This window comes from Perna viridis, chromosome 13, assembly GCF_037379345.1.
Source record: "Perna viridis isolate PV_CMFRI_1.1 ecotype Kerala chromosome 13, ASM3737934v1, whole genome shotgun sequence".
In the NCBI taxonomy this organism is placed as follows: domain Eukaryota; kingdom Metazoa; phylum Mollusca; class Bivalvia; order Mytilida; family Mytilidae; genus Perna; species Perna viridis.
The window spans coordinates 18524254-18548556 of record NC_142457.1 but is presented as its reverse complement, the minus strand read 5'-3'; the positions used below and the strand labels follow the sequence as shown (position 1 = coordinate 18548556).

Here is a 24303-nt window from a genome sequence, read left to right as displayed (position 1 = left end):
TTTTATTAACATTTAAGCAGCAAGCAAAATCAATATTTCTATTTAAAAAAAAAAACTGTCTTGTTAATATATGGGGGATTTTTTATTAAATAAATGAACAACTTGAACATTCCCCCCCCCAAAAAAAAAAAAAAAAATTCCATACTCCCCTTTCCCCTCATTCTCAAAATGGTCAATAACTTTACAACACTTTGCAATACTTTACATTTTTTATCCCTTTAGGGCATCTCTAGCAACATCAATTTTAGTTTCAAACTACAAATATTGGAAATATTACAGTTCTCCACGGATGGTGGGAATATTTTACATTTGACATAAACAAAGTTCAGATGACAGCTGCAAATTCCAAACAAGAAAATTATTGCCTTTCCTATCTTAGAAAAGCTATGCTGCGATTTTGATAATATAATCGGAGTTTTCCGAGGCGGGTTAGGTTCTTGACAACAACAACAGTGGAACAGTGGAGATACACGTACATATATCCACTTGTTTCCCGAAGTTTTTATAAACATAGCATTCACTTCTTTAAATAATTAAAATAAATTAGAAAAAGACTTGAAGACTATCAGAAAAGATGAATTTATTTCTACTGAAACGTAATCTTAAAATGGTGCACCACTATGGTTTGCGGTCAGGTTTTCCGTATTTTAGCCTGACAACCCCAGCATGTAACACGCTAGGGTACCCATTCCACCACCTGGGGCACACAACCTAGTATAAATGGCATATTTACCAAAACTAGCAGTTTAACAGCCCTGGTCTTAGCTTTATTTAAATGACCTTATCTGACAGATTACTCAAAAGACAGCCTCTGGTTTTTTTAAAAATACATTTAATGTGTCTCGAGCACTTTAGAAGTAAGTAAATACTGAGGGGTCATGTATTAATCCACATATTTTTGTCTTAAATCAGATGGAAACCTGACTAGCTCATGTTTTCTACTTCAGAAACATGCAATGCAATTGAAATGAAGGAAAAAAGATTGAGAAAATCTTCAAATATTTGAATTGAGGCTATTTAGAAGACACTTCTTTACCCAATCTGCAAAATGTTGAAGTCGCGACATACATGTGCACCATGGATATAAATTTTGCAATAAATCTTTTTTTTTTCAACACATTTCTTTAAAACTTTGCAGTTAAGACTTAAAAATGAATGAGCTTTCAACAAAGGAAGCATTTATTTGAGTTTCAGAGTAAGCCGATCTAAAAGGTAATAGACCACATTTAATTCCCCAAGACTTCATTTTATATGAATACAGTTTCTTTTTTTAGTGTGTTTCTTGCTAATTATTTGTCATAAATGCACTACGAATTAACTGAGTTATCCTACCTGTACTGGCAACCTTTATTGCTCACCTAGTCAAACTTGGTCATTTAGTTTCTAGAGCTGGACTCTTGACCTTACTGTACTATTTTCACAAGAATCATTTAATCAATAGAGTAAAAGTATCAAAAATGGTCATACGTGCCAACTTACACGATTTAATCATGTCTATTTGTCCCGCCAACTACAGATACATGAGGACAGGTCCCTCAATGAGCTTCTGTGTGCTTTAATATGATCAATTTCTATAATTTTTTTTAACAAAATAGCGGAAGTCGCATGTCTCAATTAAAGCCTGTACGGTTACGGGAACGACAAACATATCATGGAACCGGAGTATTCTGGTTTTTGAGTTAAAATGGAGTGAACCAGTCCCTTTATTGGTATTAATAAATGATCATATTATTCAATAATTCAATACATCGTTTTCAGTGTACACACGCCTCAAAAAAAAAATGGAACATAGGACGGACACTCCTTGCCTGGAGAGTTTAGCCAATCTTCAGATGCAATAATCCCTTAAGGATTCGGTGCTGAAGATATTTTTTTTTAATTTTGATGGTGGTCAAAACAAAAAAAAATATCTCCAGCGCTGAATCCCTAAAGGGATAACAGATGCAAGAATTACGGGACAAAAATCATGTTTGGAAACTTATTTTCAATTTTGCAGACATGTCATTTTTAATATTGTGTTATGTTATTTGAAATACAATTTAAAGTAACAATGGTTTCCTCAATGGACAACTATTTCTCGAAATATGTTGAACTCGATTAAACCCCGATTGGGTCCAATATTGTATTAAGATTCAAATCAAAACAAAAAACAAAAACAAAAAAACAAAACAAAACAAAACAAACCAAAAAATAGTTAAGAACAAGGAGTGGCATGTATACATATGGACCATCCATTGTTTACAAAGGGACCATTCATTGTGTGCCCAGGGACTATCCATTGTTTACAAAGGGACCGTTCATCGTATACACAGGGGCTGTTCATTGACTCACTGCTTACCCTACCGGTGCACCTGGTCCATGCTCCCAGTTTTTAGTGGAGTCAGAGTTGCTCATTTACTTTTGTTACTTTGTATGTATGATTTTAGTTACTTTATGTTCTTTGTTGTGAATGTCTGTTTTCCATGTCTGGTCTTTGTCCCTGGATTACATTCTTTTGGTTACCGCTATAACCTTGGTTCCCTTGATTACTCTTACAAAAGTGATGTTACTATATAATTTTCAATCTACCCACCGACTGTCGTAGAATTTGAACTCTCAATGCCCTAGCTGCCTTATTTTAGCATTTTACCCCCACCTCCACACACACAGACATAGATTTCGGCTTTAAAGGAGAGATGTATATACATGTATGTAAATATGCATAGGTGGTACGCACATTCATTACCTGTAATATTGGTAAATCTATTCCACTTTTAATGTGAAAGCAAACTTTCGAACGCTTTTAGCAGATTCAGGATGGGAGTACATGTACATTACGTCCCAGAAGTTGATCTGTGGGGAAGTACCTTTTTTTTTTATATATACATTTTTTTATCTTTTATTTGTTTTTCAATAGCCTGGAATTTACATTCCTCCTAACAACCACCACCAGACTAAGATGTTGAGAGGTTATATTGTTATATTACTACATACAGCTATTACAGACTATTTTTTGTTACAAACTTGCAGAAATAAGACTAATAATAACACTAATAAAAAGTACTGGCACTCCCTATTATTCCCTATACACACACCCTTACACACACACATACTCACTCACTGGCTTTCACTTGTATATGTATATACTCAAAAATAATAACATTTTATTAAATAAAAAAGCATTTGACCGTCCATACAATTTAAATGATTCATTTAAAATAGAAAAAGGAATGTCATTCTTGAAATATGCTTTGTGATGGAGCCCAGAATTGTTCATATTTTCTAGTAGTGTTGTTCTTATTACAAGAAATAAAGAACAATAATTTAGTGAAGAATGTTGGGGCAAAGCAAGGAGCTAGGAATGGTAAAAAATTCAACCAGTAAAGCTATAATTTTAGAATCGTGTCCCAACGACTTTAGTTTAATATGGGTACTTTTTGTGTGTTTTGTTTACAATGGTAGCATTTACAGAGTTAGGCTTACGAGTAGGTGACCAATTTTAGTGGTCTGAAGGAAGCTAAGCTTCTGACACTTGGTCTTTGGCAGACTAAAAATATGCAAAGGTCTGTTAATGAAGATACTTTATTACAACTGGCTAGTTAGACGTCCAAATCAGGAATGTTACAATCATTCAAATACAACAAATGCAGTGAGTGATTGACAAACTTTATAATAAAGTTCATTGGCTGAATTGAATACAAATAGTGCCCCCTTTTTCTGTAGAAAGTATAGAGACAAAACACTATTTTCAGATGTCATATGAATTAAATATAACACAATATAACACCTGTGTCCATAAATCATAATCTATAAATAGATCCTACTAGACACAAACATCAAATCATCTTTTGGCGTCTCAAGTGGAGACAACTCTTCAACTAAATTAAAATAAATCTAAGTTCCTATAAAAGGTCGCAAAGAACGACAAACTAAAGAAATTGAACTCGTAAACACAAAATTATTTACAAAATGCAGTAAATTATGCGGTCATAAAATGGCATAGCCATTGAAAAGGGTAAAAGAATATACATGTAACCTTTGGACATTTTGGAAAACAAAAAATTATCTGTTGGGCTTTGTTATTTGTTACATAAGTCTTATGTGAAAAACCATACTGTCACTTCGGGGGTGGGGGGTCTGAATATGGACATATGGACATATATATATTCCACCAAAAGGTAAGTGACACATTAAGGTGAATACAGATGAACCTGAAAATTGTAGTTTGAGATAATTCCAAACCTTCTACAAAAAAACACAAGACAAATTAAAATTTTCTCCATTGTGTTTTTTTCTCCCTATGATATCTCCCATGATGCTATTCAATCTTGTTAACATCTGTCTACTCTTGACCATAAATTCACCCAGTCAAGACATGAAGAGAATATCGACAGGTTTGATTATAAACCAAACATACACAAATCAACAAATGAATACCACCAAAGTCTACCATCGTATGACTTAAAGCAGCTGGAACTTGAGTAAACTGAACTTCATTGCATCAAATACACATAATATGATGCAACCAATGTAAAAAATCACAAAATATTGCATTTAAAAAAAAATGTACATTTTAGAGGGGCCTTATTTCCCTCGACCATTGGACATGCGAGTCATGCAATGTACCACTGATACTAAATTTGCTATAACTTAAATATTTTCCATCTAATCATGATGAAACTTTGTACTTGAAGTCAAAAAAGGTTCATCTTGACATGAGTGCAGTTTTTATTCAAATTGAGCACATTTATTGATCTAATAAGGGGGTTGCCTGGGTATCAGCAATTTTATTTGCTAGTATTTGCTGGGGGTAATTTGGTGTTTATTTTCAAGAATTCAGTAAATCTACATGAAATAATAAGATTTTGGCCCTTTATTCTCTATTTTCTGAAATTAAAATAAAAAATATGGTTTCTATGGGATTTTCCATTGAAATTGCACTTTTGCTAGGGTGCTAGGTATGAAATATAGACCAGTGGGGAAAATATTGTACAGCTTTGAGTTTTTCTCCTCTAACTATACACTAGGAACATCAAATCAACAAAAAACATACTTTATGAACAAGGTTTAGGCAGAAATCTGACAATTTAGTGTAATTTTTATGAATCCAGTCAATGAAATATGGCAAAATCAAGGGTTTTCACAGCCTTGTCTTAGGATCTATAAAATCACAGATATGTGTTTTATTGGTCTGAATCTTTTGTATTTGCTAGTAAATAATATAAATAATGTGAAAAAAACCTAATATATTCATTCCATTGATATTCATGGATCTAATGTAAGTCACTACATGTATATACCTTGTGATGTCTCAAAAACACCTAATTTTAGAGTTCCACATACACTATAAGGTTTCAAAAATGAATTTTTTTGTAGAAAAACTGGAAAAATACAGCTGACTGTCTGCTTATGTACCTGATAAGCTTAGAACCTTACATTATTTTACATTTGTTTCAGATCTTTCATCATTCAAAACCCAAATAAAGGCTAACTTTTAATATCGGACACAATCGCACTTGAACAAGCTCTGTACAGGTCTGGTTTAAATTGATTTGGAGTGACAGTTTTAGCTTTGAAACCACTTCTTATTGTTTTCAATGTACATTTGATATGTGTAGACCACTCTATGTTTGAAGTTGATCAATTTAAGTCATTGTCAGCATCATAAAATGAGTTTTCATATGTGTACCCCTATACATGGTCTAAAATTGCATTGACCATGGCTGCATGTATAAAAACCCAATTTTTGGCCTTAAAGCAGCTGGAACTTGAGTAAACTGAACTTCATTTCAGTAAAATGTATAATTAATGACAATCCTTGTCTTAAAAAAGTCCACTTCAGTCCCAGCTAGTAAACCATCCAGTAATCAAGTGTCAAGGATCCAAGGGACAAAACAAATCGGGTATAAAGCATCGATCGCATTAACTCCAAATTAGAGTGAGATCAGGTGCATCAACAGGGTAAGCATCTCCTGCTATGCTAGCATCACCCGTCGTGCAATATAACAATATGAAGCAAGGAATATATTCAAGAAAAAGACCTTGAAAAGTCCTTGAATTTCAGGATAAGAATGTTGTGGGAACCCTGTCTTGAAATTGAAATGCTCCCTACAGTTATTTGGTAAGGTGACGGACACTCAGTGCAAGAATGATTTACTTCCCATCAACAAATAATTGCCTGAAAGTATAATTTATTTGAACAAAATACATCTTACTAAGCTAATGTTACATTACTTTCACAGAAAACACAATATTAATGCAGTAGGCATATGCTTTTCTTCTTCAGGTGCATTTTAACATGGCAGGTGTACTAAGTATTTTAAGTACAACCCGAGACAAGGACACCTGTATTGTCAGCCATAGAACACAGTGCTCCACTGATAAAATTACAGAATTACAGCCAATAGAACATTTATGGTACTTTAAAGGTAATGATTCATATAAAACATTGTTGATAAATGACACTGGAGTCAGATGTGTTCATTTTTTTCACTAGATACACCAAATTTAAAGGCAAAAATCGCATATAAGAGAGTTCTTCATGATGTCTTCACTTACCTGTGATTTGGTTTTGGTTGGCATAAAATCCATTGAATGGCATCAACTTTAAGTCATCAATACTTTTTAGCTTACCTGGCCAAGGCAATTTGAGCTATTACCATCACTTAATGTTTGGTGCCTGTCGTCGTCATTGTCAATTTTTCAAAACTCTTCTCTGACACTACTTGACTCGTTTGGATCCAAAGTTGGTATGAATATTCCTTGTGGTATCCTGCATATAACTGATGTAGGTATTTTTGATTCATTGAAATACATGGCCGCTGTTAATTAAAATAGAACATAGGGGTCAAGACAGTAGTTTTTCGCATACATCTCCAAAACTGTTAAGTTTAGCTAAATTTTTTCAATAGCTGAAATGATCCTTATTATTAGGACTACAAAAGTCTTCAGGGATAAAAGTTGTCAGACAACTCTTTGTAAGAGTTATTGCCCTTGAAAAGGAAAGAATGACTTTTTTTTTACAGTTTCCAGCCAGTATCTTGAAAACTATGATAGATAGAAAGAAAATTTCAATTTCTGAAATGATCCTTATGATAAATTCTTCCAAAGTCTTCTTGAGTGAAAATAGTTGGACAATTTCTTGTTCAATTTATTGTCCTTGAAAGGCAAAATTGGACCAGGTGGGCGATTCAGGCTCCTGTGAGCCTCTTGTTCAGTGTTTTTTTGCTATTTTTAATGTCATTTCTTAAAAGAAGATTTAACGTCATTTCTCCTCTGACACTACTTGACCAATTGGGACCAAACTTGGTATGAATGTTTTCAGTGTATCTTGCATAGAACTGATGTGGAGTTTTTGATCCATCGAAAAACATGGCCGCCATTGATAAAAATGGAACTTAGGGGTCAGACAATAGTTTTTCACATATCTCCAAAACCATTAGGTTTGGTTAAATTTTGACATGGGTAAACATGTTCAGCATGATGAGATCTATCTGTAGTAAATTTTTTGTTCTAACCTGTTAAGGTCTCCTTAACCACTTCTAACATTTCTATTACTTTACATGTTAAACAAGTAATTTTTAATGTTTCACTGCGAATTCCCAGGACAAATGACACCTTAAAGTTGCATACCATTACAAAGCTTGGAAAATAAGGCTTTCAAAATCATTACTCTAATGGTACAATGTCCATAGAAATTCTTCACAAAATGTACATGTACTTGAATTAAAAAAAAAATGAAAATCAACATCTTTACCTTTTCTGCTAACTGACAGCATGGAGGCAAATTACTCACACATGTAAACAATATTCATACACTTTTGTAGTAAATTACATATATGATTTTAAAGTATCGTATTTTCCGGACTATAAGTCGATATTTTTTTCAACAAAGTGTCAGCCTAGACTTATCGTCCATTTCGACTTATCTAAGGATTTTTCAAGAAATATGTTCATCAACAAGGCTTTTCATTAGATTTGTTTAAATCACTTCTGATTGTTTTAATTCAAAATTTTTGGTAAACAGCAGAATGAATACGATGATGCTAATAAAAACTCTGAAACTTTGAAGCCATTAAAATATAAATAAACTCTAGAAGATACGTTAACAAAACTCTTTTTTTTAAACATTACCGAGTGTTTTGGAGTTATCAGTCCTTTAATATGCAAATTTATACCCATTTACGGTATGTTGTAACACATTTGCACGTGGCTCAAATTATAATTCAATTAAGGTGTTATCTAAGTGATTAACTGCAACCAAATTTGCAGGCCACACATATTTTTTATTGTACTTTGTAATACCAGGTAATATTGTTTACTAGTTACCGCTCATAATTATGACCAATTCATCAAACGAATTTCTCGCTTATTTTACACATGGCTGCCCACGTTTTACATGTTTATGATTTCGTACTCCTGATGATCTATGGCTTCAGAGCCATTGACAAGCCATTCAATAAAAATAATTGAACTCACGGACAAAGTACACTTTAACAAAAACAGAGATATTTATTTAATTCAGAAATCTTATACTTAGTTACATCACTGGTATAATATGCTGTTGAAAACAAACAGCGCAACTTGGATCTCTGCTGACATGTATGATATAAATGTACATGTCTGACCCTCGACTTATCTGCCGAATTCGACTTATCTATGTTTTTTTCGTCGATTTTGGTCAAAGTTAGGCAATTCGACTGATACTCCGCATCAACTTAAAGTATGGAAAATACGGTACACATTCTCAGCTTTATTTTGACTACTTTTAATCAGAATACACACAAATAATGCACTTACAAACCATAGGTCTAGGTTCATTGTGTTTTTGGTACTACATAGGTGGGGTGGCCATTTGACCCGAAAGTAGTTAGTGATACCTATGCCATGTTGGGAGTTATTGTCCTTTTTTGATGTTTTTTGCTATTTTTAATGTTATTTCTTTTAAAAATCTTCTCTGACACTATTTGACCAATTGAAACCAAATTTGGTATGAATGTTCCTTGGGGTATCCTTTATAGAACTGTAGTGGGGATTTTTGATCTATCGAAAAACATGGCTGCCATTACTAAAAATAGAAGATAGGGGTCAGACAGTAGTTTTTAGCATATATCTCCAATTGTAGGTATAGCCAAATTCTTTCAATAGCTGAAATAATCCATATTATTAGGACTACATAAGTCTTCAGGGATAAAAATTGTCAGATGATTCCTTCTAAGAGTTTTTGCCCAGGGAAAAGGAAAAAAATGGCAGGTTTTTTTTACAGTTTTCAGCTAATGTCTTGAAAACTTTGATAGAAATTCTTCTTAAATTTACTGCCCTTGAAAGACAAAGTTACTAAAAATAGAACAGGGGTCAGACAGTAGCTTTTCCGTATATTTTATCTCCAAAACCATTAGGTTTAGCCAAATTCTGAAATGAACCTTATTGTAAGGCTTAAAAAAGTCTCCAGTGATTAAAGTTGTCAGACGTCTCCTTGTAAGAGTTATTGCCATTGAATGGTGAAAAGTTACCAGGTGACCGATTCAGTGTCCTTGGAGCCTCTTGTTTTTTTTTTAAGGTTTTCAGCCAATATCTAAGAAAGAAACTCTTAATTGCTGAAATGGTTCCTATGATAAGTCCTACAAATGTCTTTTTGAGTCAAAATTGTTGGACAACATCTTGTTAAATTTATTGCCTTTGAAAGGCAAAAGTTAATCAGGTGAGCAAAACATGCTCCTGGGAGCCTCTTGTATGGGAATAATATTGACTTGAAATATACTCCAGTTCAGTACTAATATTTATATGAGATAATTTCAGAAGACTCTGCTCTGATCTTAAATATGTCATCGGACAAACCTGAATGTGAATTTGATATGGCAAGCCATTGTGGAATTTATTCCCCATTTATTGATATTAATAAATATATATAACATGTTGATAAATATTTTATAACATGTTAGTAGTAATTTATCAACATGCCCATAAATGATTTATTGATATCAATAAATAGATGAATTATTGAGATGTTGATAAATATCAATTAACATGTTATTGGACCTTATTCCGGATTATGCATGCCAGGCAATATCCAATAAAATAAGCAATGACAAACATTTTTTCTGACCATGATTAAACCACCCAGTGGCACTCTTTTTAACAGCACCTTTATAATTCATCTATTTATTGATATCAATATATTCTTTTATTTTTTAATGAGTGAATTAATGTGTTATATTTACTGATATCAATAAGTGACCATTTATTGATATCAATAATTACTCCGTAATATCAATTCATTAAATGATATCAATAAATTATTTATTGATATCAATATAAATAAATAGGTAATAAATTCCACAATGACTTACCATAATTTGAAAGTTTTAGCAAATCTGATGTTGCAAATGCTCAGAGGGAAGTTTTAGCAGCGGAAGAAAGATTGATGTACCCATTAATATCAATGAGAGGGGTGACTCTGCTGATGGTTGGCATTCAAAATTTGATATCCTTGAAAGGGGTCTGCCACATATATTCACACCTATAGGGGAATAACTGGCCCCCAGACTACAATGGACCAAATAAAAGAGGCGTTTTATTTTTGGCAACTCTTAATTGATGATAGGTTTTTACAAAAATTGATAGAAAAAAAAAACCAAACAGTTACACCAATAACCAGATAACAAACATGCCAGGTGGTAATAAAATGACATGGAGTACACCAACCAGAAATAAAAGCTTTTCTTGGTCTAACATACCAAATGGGTATATACCAATAACCTAGCACCAAGTTATAATGGTCTACTGATCTGTCATGTCAACATCCATCTTTTCTTCAACTATGAGCCATGACAGATACACAAAAATTTTAAGATACAGTGTATCTGCACTTTTCTGATCATACGGCTGGGCTGAGATCAGGTAATCCTTTTTTCACTATTTTTATTTTTATTTCTTTAAAAAGTGTTCTCCTCTAACACTACCAGACCAATAAGAACCAAACTTGGTATGAATATTCCTTAGGATATTCTGCTGTTAGGATTTTTGATTTATTGAAAAATATGGCTGCTGTTGCTAAAAATAGAACATAGGGGGGTCAGTCAGAAGTTGTTCTCACATACAATGTATCTCCAGAACCGTTTGGTTAAGGCAAATTATTTCACTGCCGAAATGATTCTCATTAATAGGCCTACAAAAGTCTGAAGGGGATCAAAGTTGTCAGAGTTATTGCCCTTCAAGGTAAAAAAATGAGGTTTTTAGCAGTTTTCGGCCAATATCTTGGAAACTATAATAGATAGAAAGAAATTTTCGATGATGAAATGATCCTTATGATAAGGTATACCAAAGTCTTCTTGAGTCAAAATTTTTGGACAACTCCTTGTTAAAGTTTTTGCCCTTCCAAGGCAAAAATTTTAACCATGTGAGCGATTCATCCTCTTTGGAGCCTCTTGTTAAACATTAGATTTAAAAAATCCATTTCACTGGAGTTATCAGGCAGTGATATTTTAAGACCCAGAGTACCAGTAAATGGAGCACAAACTGGAAATTCATCACTCAAACTCCAAATTTCTGTATCCTATGGCACTTCCACATCCTTTAACGATCAATCAAAGTCTATCTGCTGTACAATTTGCACATTATTTATTATATAAAAAAAATATCAAAATCTTCAAAGTCTTCTTAACTGTCTGATTCAGCGAGGAAAAGTCAAAATATTTCATTAAGTTCAGAGTTGTATCGTTCAGATGCCGTGATTTGGTAAAAAAAAATTTCAAGATTATGTTTAATTGTTTTAGTGGATAATTTTTTTCAGGAAAACCCCTTTAATTATAACTGTCTAATTCAGCGAGGAAAAGTCAAAATATTTCATTAAAAATTTTAAATCGGGGAAGATCGATAGCTCTGATCTAATTATTTTTCGCTATTACTTCCAAAGATCGTCGGCAGGACATTAACCTGGGTTAAAAATACTTTAACTCTTGTAAAAAAATAACAATAAGGGATACATAGGTAAGCACATGTCTTGTTTTCATTTCATTTCATCTACTTCTTGATTAGTTTTCAAATAAATAATGACCATATTTGAGCCACATTATGTCCCAATAAGTAAATTTCAAAAGGATCCTTGCATTGTATTCGAACTTTTTTCTTTTACTGCTTGAGTCCGTCGGTCTTCCTTACCGTTGAAAAACCACTTTTGCTTTGCAATCAGATTTGTTATTAAAGAGGTCACCCTTACAGCACATGTGTGGATTAAGGTCACAAGAAGTCACATGCATATGAACTTATCTAGGTAATTTTTTGTCTTGCAAGACAATAAATATATAGACACCTATTTCATGTATTTAAAGCATTTTATTTGTGGATATCAAATGAAATTGTACAAGAAAAGTACAATTTAGTAGAAATAATTCAGAGTTAAGGCATATTTCAACTGAAACAAAAATTTACGAAAATGACAGCTTTAACAATAGTACGTCATTTGTATAGCCTCATAAGAGTGTAAGAATAGGCCCACAAGTACAGGAGCACAATTTGTTCCCATTGGAATACCAACCAGTGAATTTTCCACTGCATATATAAAACAAAGTACTATGTATAAAGTTGAAACTACTGCAAATAGGCGTAAAATACTGCCTATAATGTCTTTCCTCATACTGTGAAATCTACTGCTCATATTAGAAAATGTACTGTGTATAACATGAAATGTACAGCGTATATTGCAAAATGCAATGCGTATAATGATGTATGTACCACGTATAATGTAAAAAGTATTGCGTATACACAGTTTTGTACTGCATATTATGAAAAACGCACCACGTATAATGACAGTTATACTACACATAAAGTTATATACACTGTGTATAATGAGTCCACGACCACGTATAATGTGAAATACACTATGTATACCATAAAATGTACTGTGTATAATGAGAAATGTACTGCGTATATAGAAAACCATCAACAAAAGACAGTTGCGGCATTCCATATATGTATCTCCAAAACCATTAGGTTTACCCAAGTTCTGACATAAAAAGTGTTCAGCATTGCCCTTTTTCGATGTTTTTTGCTGTGTTAAGCTCACCTTGTCATCACTTGGTGTCCGTAGTGGTCCTTCGTTGACAATTTTTCAAAACCCTTTTCCTCTGACACTACTTGACCAATGGTAACCAAACTTGGTATAAATTTTTCTTGGGGTATCATGCATAGAACTGATTTGGGGATTTTTAATCCATCATAAATCATGGCCGCTGTTACTTAAAATAGAACATAGGTGTCAGACAATAGTTTTTTCCCATTTATCTCCAAAACCTTTAGGCTAAGCTAAATTTTGAAAAGTTGAAAGTATTCAGCATGATGAGATCTAAATGTGGTCAAATTTTTGTTTTAATCTATAAAGCCATTTTAGAGCTATTGCCCTTTTTCAACGAATTTTGCTATTTTTAATATTATTTCTTTAAAAAAATCTTCTGCTCTGATACTACTGGACCAATTGAAACCAAACTTGGAATGAATGTTCCTTGGGGTATCCTATATAGAACTGATGTGGGGATTTTCATTCTGTTGAAAAACATGGCCCCGTTACTAAATATATTAGATGTCAGTGGTTATCACAACAAAGGTGCATGCTTTTCAAAACATTCATACTAATCACTAGGTAGGTAAATTTCAGGTGACTTATTGCAGTTCATTTTTCTGCAGAAATATCTTCAATTTATTGGACTACAAAAATAATTCAAAAGTCTATTGTGCTACATGTATGATTTTGTGAAAAAATGCTTAAGTAGGAACAACAACAAAAAAAATAATAACAACTGGAATAACTGTCTGAAATATATGAAGTACTAATCTGAAACATTTTCTACACTACTGAATGGAATGGAAATTTCAAAGAATCTTTATTACAAACATGTCTTCCCATTTTGCACCTACGATTTTGATTTTTCATATATTCTTCTAATACTGGACTTATTGATCAATGGAAATGTTCACCTTGTTTTATTGACAAGTCTATGACCGGTAATTTCATTTGCTTTGGATTTGGGGGTTTCTGACAATTCTCCATTTTCAACAAAAAGGTGATGTCTTGTCCCGCTTTGGTTGGTTGTTTCCCAGACGACAACCATGCAATATCAAAATCGACGTTCGGAACTCACCCGTAATTTTTCCTGAATTTATCTTTAAGGCACAGAGTAAAATATGGAAATATACTGCATGATTTTTCACAATGGACTAAATAGGGAAAAAATATTAACAGTATTATAAGTTGAAATATTTCTGACCTAAATGTATGCAAAAATTTCTTTTGTACATGTATACAATATGATATTTTGTAATGATTGTCTATACTGAATCACGGAAGTAGACCTAGGGTAAGGGACATAACTCTTGAAATCAGTGACATGCTTGTATCGCATTCAGTTTCGCCAAAGCCTATCAAGCTTTCATTTGAAATAAAATAGAATTAGTCCAGGTTACTTTGATGCTTGGGCCAAAAATAAAATATTCTTTGTTTCCCGGATCCCGACCAACCCGAAAAAAAAAACGTTGCAATCCAAATAATTTTATGCTGATTTTGTGTAGAAATTTTTTTGTAGTTCATGTTGAAATCCATGCTGTGGTGCTCCTATGAAATGGAGGAGCCAAATACATAAGGAGGGGACACTGTTCTTTTTTTAAAAGTGCATTTGTTATCGACATATATGAAAGTGCATCAATGATGCAACTAGCTTTCTTGGGTCTTTCCCATATCCTTTTGTTTGATTGTTTGTAAATTTAAATAAACACATAGACGCCATTCTGTCGGTTTCTGTTGCTGTTTATTGGTGTTAAACCACTATTACAAGTCCCATTATTTTCTATGTTGAATTAAGCTATTTTCAAGGTCCAAATCTTTTTTAAAGTTTGTTAAAATGAACCGTAACAGGTTTTATCATAGAGGGGACCCTTTAAAAACTCTCATAAAATTTGAAGCATACCTTTAATGGCATCGCTCTACACTGAGGGCATGCTATGTCATTTGTACTAGGTTTATCATAGTCCATTTTTTAAACATGCATGTGACTTTCAATTTCCCACGAACTAAGGGATTTTATTTGCTTTTATTTTCCATAAACCGTGGAATGAATTATCATTCACCATTCTTTAGTGCATGATACCCCCTTTACCAATCACTTGGTAGCATTTTAAAATAATGCCATTTTGGGCAGTATTTGAAAAAAAAATATTTGATTTTCAATTAAATTTGGTACATGTAGGGAAACATGTTATCCTGAGTTGAACAGTGATTTTGAAAATTTGATTGGAGCAGCTATTATTTTCCTGCTTTTTTTATTTACATTTGCTCGATTTTCAACAATCCTTGGTTTTTGTAATAAACATGATAAGATTGAATGAGACATATTTAATGGCACAAACTACAGCATAGAAATTAATAATAAGTAGTAAATCTTTATGTCTGTACTGTCTAACTCAATGATGATCATAGTACCATAACTAGGTAATACAAAGTACCGGTAACATGGTTTGCTGTAAGTGAAGCAACCAATTAGAAAACTTGCCAAACATATTTATTATAAATTTAACATTAGATTGGAATTTGAATATTGTAGGTTGCTCAAAGTATTTCCCAAAAAGTTGATGGAGAATGTCCTGCAAGTGAAGAAGAAATTGACAAGAGAAGCGATGAGCTTGGTTGCACAGATGAGAACACGTATGGATGCCTCAGAATGAAGGGACACGATGAAAAGGAATTTTATGAGAAGTGTACTGGACGCTTAAAATCGCCAAGATTTGAACACGGTATTTTTAAATGAATGCAAACAATATTTTCAGATATATAATGGTATTAGTGTCATTGTTGGCATCTGATAACCTTCATTTATCTACAATTATTTGAGCAAAGCTTAAGTGATCTATTTGTCTTTTTGAAATGTTTACACATTGTTCCTACGAACATGGTAGAGGGCCCTATAGTTTTTGAATGACATTGTTCCTACGAACATGGTAGAGGGCCCTATAGTTTTTGGATGGCATTGTTCCTACGAACATGGTAGAGGGCCCTATAGTTTTTGGATGACATTGTTCCTATGAACATGGTAGAGGGCCCTATAGTTTTTGGATGTGAAAAACGGTAAAGTTTTCTGCTATTTTGTATCAAGTTGAGGAGGGGTCAATGATCAATGGACCCCAATACACTTTGATCAATAATTTATGTGAAATCGTTCATTGTCGGTATCGGAAAACAAGTAACATGTAAAGGTCATGTGTATAGAATTTCAAAAATTAAAAAAAAAAGAACTTTTTCTGACAAAATCTGATTATTTAATCACAAAACAAAAATGCTCCTAAAATTGGTTGTATTTTAGTGCGTTTTCTATGATTTAGAGGTAATAAGATACCGTAGAATATGACAATGTATATCTAAGTATTCTTTACTGAATAACAAATAAAACACAGCATTCTCGATTCGGTCTGCAACATGGGCTTTGCAAAATGAGTTTAAAGTTGCAAATTTTCACATATTTAAATTATTAATTGTACAAAAATTGTATAACATAGAATTGTTTCCGGACAATTTGTCTAGTTTCCGGAGTGATTTATGAACAGAGACACGTGTAAAGTATCAAGTCTACCTTACGTTTTGATGAAAAGACTTAAAGTTTTGAGACTCTCATATATATTCTTTTGCATTTGTCTTTATATGCTTGCACTTCAATTGTCTTTATATGCTTGCATTTCAAATAAAAACGGTCAAGATTTAACCATGAATCAGGATTCTCAAACGAAAATGCAACTCGGGGTTTCATGATAAGGCTGAAATTCGTAATAAATTTGACAGTACATAAACTGTGAACTTTGAACTTTGCATGGAAGCATGTGAAAACATGTACATGCATGTTGTCACAGTATTTATGTCTTAGAATGTTTAACTGTGGGCCAGGCTGATGCTTGCAATGCAATATCCTCTGCAGTGGCAGATCCACACTATGAAAAGGAGGGGTGCCAGCCGGGGTTCCTCAGAAAAGGGGGGTTTGTGCTAGGATATCATTTACCATTACCAAGTATATGAGTGGCTTATTTCCATCTAGATTTTACAGCATCTTTCCTACAGTCTTTACGGTCTTGCCCACTCCTTTCACGCAATGGGAGGGGCAGGACTGTAACCCTTACCTAGCTAAGATGCTGTAAAATCTAGATCGGAAATAAGCCACTCATATACTTGGAAACTTTTCATCGGTCTATATGATAGTAAATGCAGATTTTATTTGAAATAATCCATGTACAAAATGTACTGGATAACTTTTAAGCAATGCCAGAGTTTTCCTCCTTCGTTTAAATCCGGAATGACTTCATTTATATAAGAACAGATCGAAGGGCACTTAAGAAAAAACGGAGAAAAGGCGTTAATAATAAATATCCTACATAAGAACCTGGTCCAAATCCCCCGTAGCAGGAGATTCTGAACTTTTAGGTCAGTAATTAAGTTCGGAGTATTCAAACTTTTCCGACCTAAAAAAATATTTTAGGCCCAAAATCAAGGATTTGGATGAAAAATCTGAACAGAATTCGGAAAATTATTCGGAATTCTGCTGTCTATTTGGAAAAAATAATTCGGAATTCCAAGCTTCATATGGAATATTTGAACGGAAATCTGAATAAGATCGGAAAATTCATTCGGAACAGTCTGAATACTCCAAACTGGCTCGGAATTGTCATTTGGAAAATCCAAATATTTCAAAGGAAGTTCGGAATATTGAATGGAATTCCAAATGAAGTTAGGAAAATTTCATTCAAAAAGAGCCAGAATACTCCAAACTAGCTCGGAATTTGGATTTTTGGAAAATCCAAATATTCCGAATGAACCTGGAAAATTGCATGGAATCCTGAATGAGGTTCGGAAGTACAAATGAATTTGGAAAAATGAACAAGGAAAATAATTCCGAATGACTTTGAATCAAAATGAGCTTTGAAAAGGTTTCTGAATACATACTTACTGTCACATACCGGGGGTAAGTGATCAAAGTGCTCTTGGGTTCGTACCAGAGTTATATCTCTGGATACAGCGATGGTATTGTAATATAGCATGTAATAAAGTGAAAATTACCATTGCACAATACCAATGCTTAACCTTAGACCAATGCTTGGGATTTAACGAGATGAGCCAAGGACACAACGCATGCCTGAACTGGTCATATATTGTACAGTTATATTATGTATTTCCTTGACTAACACAGTCCGGAAAACAAATGGGTGGTTTTATCAGCAATGGTTCAATACCAGCGCGTAACGTAATCTAAGTAGTGGTAGCTTACTTGAAAAGCAATGATTCTGTACCCACTGCAAACAGAGGTCGCTTACTCTAAATAACCGCTGTACTGATAAAGGTATGCTTTATGCCACGGCTTGGACGTGTCCAATGCGTCTTCAGCAATGGTAAAATGAGTTGTCCAAAATCTTGTTCCATACAAAGAACCACTTCAATAATTCTTATTCAGAATTATACACCGTATTTCTTTTTCAGAATTACCTTGCAACTCTAACCTTTCCAACGTACCTCAAAAATCTGTCTTCTTTATCATCCAACGACTACAGACTGACTTACTGATAAACTAAATTTCGCTGCTTATATTCCCAAAATAATCTGGAACCAAAAGCAATTTTAATCTCTAAACCAATGATATAATATGTTTCGATTTATATCAGAACCTACCAGCTGCGTACCAGGACATTAATGTACAGGAAGTGCATACTTTACGTAATGTAATTTTTAATATGTTTGATTTCCAGAATTGCCTAGCAACGGATAAACAGGTGTATTTGAAAACGTAAAGATTTAAATGTTTGCAGAATTCATAAGTTACAAAGCAAAATTATTACATTACCCACACCTCCAAGAAATGCGTCCTCACATTTTTCACCTGCTATAAAGTTTAAAATTTGGTATCCTTTGAATTTAAAAATCGAATGTTTAACTGCATGACATGTTAGTTTATACCATGACCATTGACTTCCTCTTCTTATTCAGCAGCGTCTCTGAAGAAAACTGACTTGTGCAGCAACTTCCGCATATTCGGCAGCATATCCAAGCCATGGTCATTGAATTGTCTAAAACATGCAGGGCTGCCACTCAACAAAGATAATTATGAAACCTTTGAAAAATGCTTTATGTTCAAATAGAAATGGTATGAAACTACTAGTATTTTTGTAAATTAAGACCAAAGCTACTGATGCCAAAGAAATCATTTTGAAGCTACTTTGAAATGTCATTCCGAAAATCAGGAGATGAATAATTTTGCCTAACAACTGGCCACTGATGGACCACTCGGAAGAGCTATTGAAAGGGGTCTTTAACGTGCATTGGACGTAGCTTTTCCTACACACGGGACATCTGTTTTTCACTTTGATAAGTATGAATTTCCAATACTACATTGATTTATCTTTCCATTGACATACGATATAGCCGTATACCCTTTAGGCCCATTAAACACGAAAACTAAAGCACTTTTTGATACCTGTATGAGCACTATTATGTTTGAGGTAAATTTGCAGTCATATTCTGTCATTGTGTTGTGAACAACAACAAAAATGGTACTGGTTGTGGTTTTGAGTTGGGTGTTTTAGAAATGGCAGCATAATTGTGTATCAAAAGTCCTTAGATTTTCCCCCATGAAACTTGTGTTTGGTATGAATCTTGTGTCCACAACATTGGTCCCTAAAATGTACTTAAAAGACTGTTTTTTTTTAAATATAGTTAAAGTATACTTGTGTTTCACCTCAGTTTACTTATTTAATTAGATTGTAGTATTTTTTTTTGCTCAAAGTTGATTGAAGTTAATTTCTACCTGTTGAGCATCATCACAATGGTTCTTAATTATTTACAGGTAATCCTTACCTGTAACATTTTACCCAGCAGGTGTTCTGATTACGTGATAATCATTTCCAAATTTGAAATTAACACGGCAATTAACATCACATTCAAAAATGTGTACCGTTAATTGATTTTTGAGAAAGGGAGGAATGTGTTAATGACTTTAAGAATTAGTATTGTTCATGTTAATTATAAACTGAATTATATGTACTTTAGGGTATAAAACAACCAAAAAGGGGAATTAAAAGAACATATTAAACAAATAAAATGTCAGCAAATCCACATGTATACAAAAATACCTCCGTGAAATACAAGTAATAAACAAGTGAAAAGAAATGTATTGATACCTGGAGGACAATAAATACTTGTACACAAATAATAAAATGGGTCAGTACATCGTACGCAAGGCGGGTAAAGTGGACACATAAAATGTTTATGTCCAGATTTATGTCCAGATTCACATTGATTTAAGGATATGTCTTATATAATTGAACAGTATATATTTGAACATGTTGTATATTCTGTGATCCTCACTTTTAGCCTTGGAATAAACGTAACAGTCAGTGTACACGTCTTGGAATTATTATCCGTGCCAGATTCTTGTCACAATTTCCTGTTTGAAAAAGTTCGTCCTGTGGAATTCTGAACTGATTTATGAACATGTTTCAAAAAAATATACACTGTTCACCAAAATATACCAAAAAGTTTAAGCTGTAACAATATATGAAGTATTTGTGACAGACATGAATTAAAATCCAGATATTTGATGTTTTCTTACCGTACAACCGTAAAAAAACGATACAAATCACGTATCACAGAACAAGTCCATCCTGACAAGATTTTTCTACTTTAATTGACTCAAATGAAATTAGTATAAGCTTTAAGAATAAGTAAACATTATTTGTCAAACATGACACATTTTATGAATAATGAATTTTATTCATCTACATGTCCCCCTTTTTATCGCATTTTTCTTGTCAGCAAAAGTTCGTCCTGTCAAGATTTCCGCTTTATTATTTGACATTTTCCAAAAAAGGAAAAAAAAAAACTTTAAATGATTTATTCTTCTTTAGAATTCCTCCTAATTCTTGAATGCCATTAATTGAAAGAAAAGTTATAGCCAAAAATGTACCGGAAAATGACCGTCCTGTTTTTAGACCAACCCCTCGATCTTTCAGTGAAAAATTACTCATGAGTAACATTAGTCCGAATTTCCTCTGACCTTGCAACCCTCCTTTTTTTCATTTGGATATTGATATGTCGTAGAAATCATTCATTGAAGTATATGGCCACATTTTGCCATAGTTGGTGCATGGTTTTTATTCAGAGTTGTTATTTTTATTTCAGGTACCATGCCAATATTTGATAAATCTGGATTTGTGGACGCAGTTCAATGTCCTGAGGGTCGTTTCCAGAACGACTCGTATACTTTGAGAGACCCAAGAATCCAAAACTGTCCATACAAAAAACCATTGTTAGATATGTAGTACATTGTACTGGTATATAAAAGATTGAAAGTAATTTTTGATGCTGTCAGATATCAACTACTTATTCTATATGCCTAAGCCTTCTTTCCGAAGATGGATGGTTACTACTAATGCAAAAGTTTTAATAGAAGAACTTTTCTTAGCATTTTAAACAGTTATAAAGCAGCCATCAGAGTGGGACTATATTGCAATCACCTTATCCGTGGGCTTGTCGTCTATCTGTTACACTTTTTTGTAACATATTTCTCAGCTTCTACTGGAGGCAATGCTTAGATATTAATTTTATTGCTTTCTCATGATGACTTGTACCATATCTCCTCTTTTCAGATTCGTAGCTCATCTTCCTGTTTGCTCTAGCTTTTTAGGTGCTGCATAATGGAAATTCTCAGCTTCTACTGGAGGGAATTCTTAAATATTTTATATACTACTTTCTTATCATGACTTGTGCCATGTCTCCCTTTTTCAGGTTCATGGCTTATCCACTTCCTGTTTATTGATCGATCTGGTATTATTTTAGGTGTTGCATAATGGAATTCTCAGCTTCTACTAAAGAAAATGCATAGATATTTGGTATAATGCTTTCTTATGCTGACTTGTTCAACATACCCCCTTTCCAGGTCTGACTGATATGATGGAGCAGGGGTATTCTTAGCACAACTTTTTGTGCAACATCTTATTTTTTTTTATTTCATCACACTTAGGGGGTATCTACTTTGTGTACTCTTAAATTAAAAAAAAAACATTAAACCAGTATAACTCAAACTTAACTTTGTACAATGTTTATGTACATATTGAAGATGTACACCTCTTACCTTGAGAAATTTTATGCATATTTTCATAATTTTTTTGCATTCGGAACATATTTTTGCCACTTGATGCTTTTGACAACAGTTATTTTTTGTAATTTGTAACTCAAAAAGTATCGAACCAACGCTATGATGACTTTCTCTACATGTCCCCTTTCCCAGCTCTTGACTCGTATGTTTGAACAAGAATATTCTTATTATGCTACATCTTGTTTTTTTACTTGCATCACCAACAGTGAATGCAGGTTTTGCAGCCGCACGACTCAATCACACCAACTTTTAACTAAAAATACATTAAACCAATACTATTCAAACTTTCCACAGTGTTTATATACATATTGTTATATTATGAATTATTCATAGACATTAATCATATCCACTAGCAATCTTTAGCTTGAATTACTACTATTCAAGATTAGTATCAAATGTATATTTCCAGGACAACAGTGTAATAGCAATGTGCCTTGTTTAAATGGAGAATGTACTGGTAATGCTGGTACTATGACATGTCAATGTGCAGCAGGATTCTATGATGACAATGGTGTTAATAATATTGGAGGATCTTGCCAACAATGTAAGTTTAATACATGTAGAATAATTAATTAGAAAAATTTAATAACTAAATTATTATCACCATTGCTTAAGAATACCAAGATTGAACGAGTATGAAGAACTTGTTCTGTGCCTAAGTTTAATCTTCAAAGGGTTCTTGGCAGGAGTGATTATAGAATACAAATCCCTCATACAGCTATTTAATGCAGGAGACAACAGTAGTGATATTACTATACTCGGCGTCACATAAATAACATAATGTTAAAATTTGATAAAAATATTTTCTACGACTTTATTGACACCTACCGTCATTTAAATTGTCTTAAATGACTTGCTCATTCGTTTAGCCAAACGGCTTCTCCCTAAACATTGAATCGTTAAATTCCAGTCAGATTTTAATTCTTGGTGCCAATATTTACATTGTAAAAAGTCGGCCATGTTTACAGTGATCGGGTTGCTAGGAGATGTTGTTTACGTTTAAATGGTTTGTCCAAAAAACGAAGAACCCAGAATGCATTTCGGCGTTATTTCGGATATCCCGGATTTATTTTACGCCAACAACGTACAATACCGAGAAGTTGATCAAGCAGACGATTGTCACCAGAGTTCGACGGGAACTTACGAATTTCGTTTGTAAACAAATCGTCCCGTTGAAACCAACATGGCGGATATTAGTATGGTATTTTCCCTTAAGGATTTGTTACGCATGATTTAAGCTAATAAGCGACTCGTTTAGGGAAAAGCCGTTTGGCTAAACGAATGAGCAAGTCATTTAAGACAATTTAAACGACGGTAGGTGTTAATAAAGTCGTAGAAAATATTTTAATTCAAATTTTAATAGTATGTTATTTATGTGACGCCGAGTATACTGTAGGAGGATCTTTTGGAAAACGTAAGTTTACGGTGAAAAAATAATACTGCTGAACCAAAGAAATATCTGGTAAAAATGACTTTGTGTTAATCTGATTTCATATCATTTGCCATCACTTGGCATCCATCATCTTTGTTGTTGTTAACAATTTTTTAAAACTCTTCTCCTCTGACACTACTTGACAATTGAAACCAATCTTTTTTTTGAATTTTTCTTGGGGTATCCTGCATAGAACTTATATTGGGATTTTTGATCCATCGAAAAATTATTAAAAATAGAACATAGGGGTTTTTCGCAAACATCTCCAAAACTGTTAGGTTTAGCTAAATTCTGACTTGATTGAAAGTGTGAAGCATCATGAGATCTAACTGTGGTCAAATTTTTGTTTTAATCTGTTTTAATCAGCCATGTTGGAGTTTTTTCCAAGTTTTTTTTTGCTATTTCAAGTGTTATTTCCATAAAAAATCTGACACTACCAGACCAATCAGAACCAAACTTGGTATGAATGTTCCTTGGGGTATCCTGCATAGAACTGACAAGGTGATTTGTAATCTGTGGAAAAACATGGCTGCCGTCACTAAAAAAAGAACAGAATGGTCAGCCTGTAGATTTTGCATATAATATCTTCAAAACTGTTAGGTTAAGCCAAATTCTTTCAATTGCTGAAATAATCCTTATTATATGGCCCACATAAGTCTCAAAAGATCAAAGTTGGCAGATGACTGCTTGTAAGTGTTATTGCCCTTGAATGGTGAAAAA

General features: G+C 33.3%; 1 long non-coding RNA gene across 8 annotated transcripts in view; it reads left to right on the top strand.

Annotated features, from left to right (window-relative positions):
- Window positions 1-24303, top strand: part of LOC148599830 (uncharacterized) — a 30865-nt gene that overhangs the window by 1812 nt on the left and 4750 nt on the right. For 2 of the 8 annotated variants that reach the window (XR_015918043.1, XR_015918037.1), the window contains exons 2-3: window positions 6266-6407; window positions 15570-22695. This is a non-coding gene — a long non-coding RNA (uncharacterized LOC148599830). The remainder of the gene's footprint in view (window positions 1-6265; window positions 6408-15569; window positions 22696-24303) is intronic. The other 6 variants (XR_015918041.1, XR_015918039.1, XR_015918040.1 and 3 more) reach the window with 6 other exon arrangements.